Genomic DNA, 6495 nt, shown 5'->3' with positions numbered 1-6495 from the left:
TTAAAATTGTGAATTTACTAAATAGTCTGTTTCCATAGCAACCATTTAAAAATGTGTTAAAATTCGAAAATGAAAAATTTCAAAAACTTTAAAATTTTAAATCTGTTTATCTCCCAAGACCAACAATACCATGACATGTCATTGACAAATTTTGAAAGACCACATTCTATATATTCAGAAAATAAAAAGAAAGTCGTGTGTTTTTTTTTCTTTAAAAAAAAAAATTTAGTCAAAAATTGTCAATTTTCACCAAAATTCAGATTAACAATCAGATGAATAATCAAACATTTTGAACTTAAAAAGCTAAAACATTCCATTTATATGTGCAATTCTGACACACATTTGTTAATTTTAAAGGAGAATATATGATAAATGAAGATATACTTGTACAAAATGAAAAATCATCACTCTGGGTATGGTGCACCCCCCTTTTTTTTCGATTTTTTTTTTTTTTTTTTTTTTCAAAATTATAAAATTTGTTGAAAGAAATGTGGTATCTCATTGTGTTTACTTGTGAACTAAGTATTTTAAGAATTTAAGCATAACACAACTTCTACAGTTGAGGGCAGCCCTCCCTTCAATCTTATATGTAAGATTTCTCAGAAGTTTAAAAAAAAATGGTAATACGCATAACCCGTTGTCGTGTCTAAGACTGATGCTGTCAGTGAAAAAGAATAAAGTTGAATCCAAAACTTAATTACTAGTAAGTCTATGTATAAAGATAAGAGGATGTGTTGTAATTGTCAATGAGACAATTAACTCTCAACCAGAGAGAGCAAAGACATAGAAATAAACAACCACAGATCACCGTATATCCTTCAACAATGAGCATAACATGATTATCTATAAAACAAATCTTAATGAACATTTAAAAAAAAATAGCTCAGGATACTTTCTCTTTCAAAATGGCTACAAAGAAGTTACAGTAACAATTTAAGGCAACTCATTGTTGGTTTTTGAAACAGATTGATGCTTTAAAAACTTTTACCCTAGACTAAGATCTGCTAAACAAGAACACTCTCCCTGAAATGTCTGGTTGGTTTTATTTATAATTGAATTACTTTTGAAACTCTGTAAGTGTTATGTAAAGATTTTAATACAAGTATCATATTAACTTAACATTATCAATGTTCTAAGAAAATGAGGTCAGGGTAAGATGAACTATGTCAGACAGACGAAAAAAAGAGAACGGAAACGGAAAATTCAGCATTTTTTTCCATTTTTAAAGGGGCATAACTTATTGACAGTACCTGTTACACCAATAACATTCTAACTGTTCTGAATTTTATGGAAATAAGCATTGTGTATAAGTTTCAAAACATTTGGTTGTGGCAAACTTGTTAGAGAACGGAAACAAAAAAGTCAGCATTTTTTTTCCATTTGTATAAGGGTATAACTCTGGAACGGACGTACTTACAGACAAGGGTACAACTTAATGCCCCCTTTGCTACAGTGGGGGCATACAAATTCTACATGTTTTATCTGAGGAAATATATACCAACGATCTACATTAATTGTGCAAGAATTTGTCAATGTTTCTATTGTATATGGTGGAAAAGGACAGCTTGTCTATTATTTTTTTTAAAACCTAACTGAATTATTATTTGTATACCGCAGAATAATCGCGTTTTTTTATGGTTCTCAAAAATATTATCCTTGTGGCCCTGAGGAAAATTTGCTGGTCCGAACTATTGTATACTGTTTTGATTCTCAAACCTTTATGACAACCATGTGCAATGGCCATTCTTGAATTTTGCCTAATTTAATCAATTGTTATATTTACATATTTTTATGCCCCCGCAGTGGCGGAGGGGGCATTAAGGTTAACCCTTGTCCGTCCGTCAGTATGTCCCAACGTTGGTTTCTGTTCTCTATCTTTAGTTTGCCTCAACCAAATGTTATGAAACCTAATCACATTGCTTATTACCATAAAACAAGACTAAGTTTGGTGGTGTCACTTAAACCGTCCAAGAGTTATGCCCCTTTACAAATAGAAATATTGCTGAATTTCCGTTTCTGTTCTCTAACTTTAGTTTGTCTTTACCAGATGTTATTAAAATTATACACAATGCTTAAAACCACCAAATGCAGATCAACTTTGAATTTTGGTGGTGTAACTTTCACTGTTCTATGCAATGCCTCTTTATAGAGGGAAAAAGTTGCTGAATTTTTTGTTTTGTATTTCTTTCTTTAGTTTGCCTCAACCAAATGTTACGAAACTTTTACACAATTCTTATCACCATAAAAGTTAGTACACAATTGGTAAGTGTCTTCAGTCATGTCCGTTTATGACCGTTATGATATGGAAGCGGGAGCATCATCTGTGTCCAATGGACACATTCCGCATTTATTTCAAATCTTTTAGATAAGTTAGATTATTATATATTAGAATAAAAAGAAAGGTTCTGTAGTTCTTCTTCAATTTCAATTTTAGCACAGTTAAATCGACATAGTGACAAATAAGTGTTTGCATAAAGGTTTCGATACATGTCGATTTACATGGGAGGTAAATAGTAACAGCCATTATGTGTACATAATCTGACTCTGTGCAATAGTATACTAGTCCACAAAAGAAACGATGCAAGGCAATGTATTTTCCATAGATAATGAAATTGGAAACACTGTACCAAGATTAAAACTGTCCCATTTGTCTAATCTTTACAGAGTGTTATTATCTTATCAAAACCACTGATTTAAGACAAAAAAAATATTTTATTTTTTTATTTTTGTTATATCAAAAATAGTATTTTTATAAATAAACCAGATGCTCCGCAGGGCGCAGCTTTATACGACCGCAGAGGTATTGCACAATACTTAACATAATAATTTTGGACCCCGATTTGGACCAACTTGAAAACTGGGCCCATAATCAAAAATCTATGACCATGTTTAGATTCAGCATATCAAAGAACCCCAAGAATTCTTTTTTTGTTAAAATCAAGCTAAGTTTAATTTTGGACCCTTTTGATCTTAATGTAGACCAATTTGAAAACAGGACCAAAAATTAAGAATCTGAATACACGGTTAGATTTGGCATATCAAAGAACCCCAATAATTAATTTTTTGATGAAATCAAACAAAGTTTAATTTTGGACCCTTTTGGCCCCTAATTCGTTGGGACCAAAACTCCCAAAATCAATCCACCTTTCTTTTGTGGTTATAAACCTTGTGTTAAAATTTCATAGATTTCTAATAACTTATGCTTAAGTTATTATGCAAAAACCAAGAAAAATGCTTATTTGGGACCTGTTTTTGGCCCCTAATTCCTAAACTGTTGGGACTAAAACTCCCAAAATCAATCCCAACCTTCCTGTTGTGGTCATAGAGACCTTATGTTAAAATTTTATAGATTTCTTTTTACTTATACTAAAGTTATTGTGCGAAAACCAAGAAAAATGCTTATTTGGGCCCTTTTTTGCCCCTAATTCCTAAACTGTTGGGACCAAAACACCAAGAATCAATGTCAACCTTTCTTTTATGGTCATAAACCATGTGTTTAAATTTCATAGATTTCAATTTACTTTTTCTAAAGTTAGAGTGCGAAAACCAAATGTCTTCGGACGACGACGACGCCAACGTGATACCAATATGCGACCAAAAAATTTTCAATTAATAAAAATCGAAATTAGAACTTAATTTTTTTCGTTTAAACATGGTCTGCTTCAAATTTTGATTGCCATCCGTCCTTGTGTCCATCTGGCTGTCCTTGCAGCGCTCGCACATGTACAAATTATGTCAGATTTTTAAGAAACTAATACTTTAGGTTATTATAAGCAATATCTCGAACAAGTTAGATATTGGTGGTCAATCGACTTTAATAAAAACATTTATAACCCTTGAAAATAATAAATTTATGGAAAATAGCCCCTTTAACGCTCCCACAGGTACAATTCTTGCCAGATTTTTAATAAAACTTATACACTAGATTAATATCAACAATATCTCGGATGAGTTCTATAATCATGGACAATTGACTTTTTTAAAAGACTTATGACCCTTAAAAATATTAAAATTTATGGAAAGTTGCCTTGTTAGCGCTCTCGATGGTACAATTTTTTAAATTTTTATTTTCAGTTTATTTCTGATAGAACGGACGTAGTTTTTTTAGGTCACCGTTTCAAAGGAACTGTGAATTTTGCCATCACTTTGCTTCCGTTGTCGTCTGTCCGGTGTAAAATATTTGAAACATTTCCACTGAAACTACTTAACCAATTCCAGTAAAACTTATAAACTGAATGATCCTTAGGATATCTAGAATTAAATTTGTGTTCTATTTTCTATTTTGTAAAAAAACATGGCCGCCATGGGTAAAATAAGAACATAGGGGTAAAATGCAGTGTGTAGCTCATATCTCAAACACTAAAGCCTTTTAAGAGCAAATTTTCAGATGAATCTAACAACCCATTGTTGGGTTGCTGCCACTTAATTGTTAATTGTACGTAAATTTTGCAGTTTTGGCTATTATCTTGAATATTATTAATGACAAAGATAAACTGTAAACAGCACAACTTTCAGCAAAGTAGGATCTACAAATAAGTTTATATGACCAGAATTGTCAATTGAATCCGTATGGAGTTATAGCCCTTTAAAGAAATTTTTCACAATTTGTTCATCTAGTTTGCTTCCTTTAAAAAAAAAATCTTCTTTTGATATTGAATATGCTTAATCAATTTCAGCCCAACTTGGGAGTTATAATCTTGTATAAATTTAGTTTTTTATTTCCTTGTACTTCAAGAAACTTAGCCACTATGGCTAAAATGGAACATAGGGGTAAAATTCATTTTTTGCTTTTGAAGAAAAAACGACAGATACAAAGAACATTTAAATGGAATTGTTAAGCCACTCATTGATATATATTGAAGGGACAAATAATCATTGATGCAAGATTTAACCAAAAATTACAGGTGATCGATTCAGGTTCTTTAGAGTAAATTTTAAAGACCATGAAATAGAATCTAAAGATTTTAAATTTCTGTTTGGGTTGTTCTCTCTTTGACACATTCCCCATTTCTAAAAAAAAATCTAATATATAAAAATGGTGTAGGGGGTTCTATTATTGCCCTCACCCTTTGAAGAAATTTCATGTTTTAATGCTCAAAATGTTCACAATTGAATTCCATCTTTTAAATTTATTAATGATTTTTTGAATTTTGAAAAAAAAGGGGGGGCACCATGCCCAGAAAGAAAACATGTCCTTCTCTACAAAAATATCTCTATCAATCATATTTTCTCATTTATAATTACCAAATTTGTGTCAGGAATGCACGCATAAATGGAATGTTTTAGCTTTTTAAGTTCAAAATGTTTCAGTATTCATCTGTTTGGTAATCTGAATTTTGGTGAAAATTGACAATTTTTGACTAAAATTATTTTTTTAAAGAAAAAAAAAACACACGACTTTCTTTTTATTTTCTGAATATATAGAATGTGGTTTTTCAAAATTTGTCAATGACATGTCATGGTATTGTTGGTCTTGGGAGATAAACAGATTTAAAATTTTAAAGTTTTTGAAATTTTTCATTTTCGAATTTTAACACATTTTTAAATGGTTGCTATGGAAACAAACCATTTAGTAAATTCAAAATTTTAACGTTTTTGTATAGTTTGGGGTTGTGTTTGTCAATACTGTAAATATACATATTGTTTGTATTGATTAACTTTATTTCTATGGTTCTTTAAAATCCATTATATTTCAATTTTCAAAGGCTACTTATGGACGTATTTAGGCAAAATTTTGTAAGGATGGTTTCCATGGCAACCAAAGTTGAAAAGAAAAAATTAATACAGAAAACTTATTTTCATACCATACCTTCATCATAAACAAAATATAAAGACATTAGAAGAGGGGTCATGAATCGCCCATCAACAGGAACCTGCATGATTCTTACAAAGACCGGTACTTAAGTATAATTATCTTGAATCTGACATATTTAGATTTAATACAAGATGATACATTGTACCTAATGAAGTGGAGTATACAACTGCTAGTGTTCAATGATCATATAAACTGTCATCTATTTATCGTCTCGTGAGTTTTCTGTTTGCAAATAATTTTTTTTTCTTTTACTCATTTGTTGTTGTAAATACATAGTGTTTTATTAATTTATTTCAATTTTCGTTCCTGTATTTTCTTACTCAAAAGTTTTATTTCTATCTGTAATAGAAGTTTTGAATCATTCATTGTAATATTTGAATTACTAATGCATGCAATATATTTAACTATACTCTTAGCTGACATTTTATATAGAGTAACCTATCATTGGTCTTGTTTATACAGTCTAAGTCGGTATCACTGTATTAATAAATTATTAGATTTTTGCATTGGAATGCATTTGCTAAATACTAAATATTCAAAACTTATTTTGGATGGTGGTCAAGTACAAAACAATGTTCCTTTTACTCTTGATTCTGCCCATCCAAGTTGTGCAATGTAGACGATACTTTAAACGATCCACAGTTTGAAGTCTGGTGAGTTTCAACATGAACGTTCAACCA

The sequence above is a fragment of the Mytilus galloprovincialis genome, chromosome 11, assembly GCF_965363235.1.
Source record: "Mytilus galloprovincialis chromosome 11, xbMytGall1.hap1.1, whole genome shotgun sequence".
Classification (NCBI taxonomy): Eukaryota; Metazoa; Mollusca; class Bivalvia; order Mytilida; family Mytilidae; genus Mytilus; species Mytilus galloprovincialis.
This window is presented reverse-complemented; position numbering follows the sequence as displayed.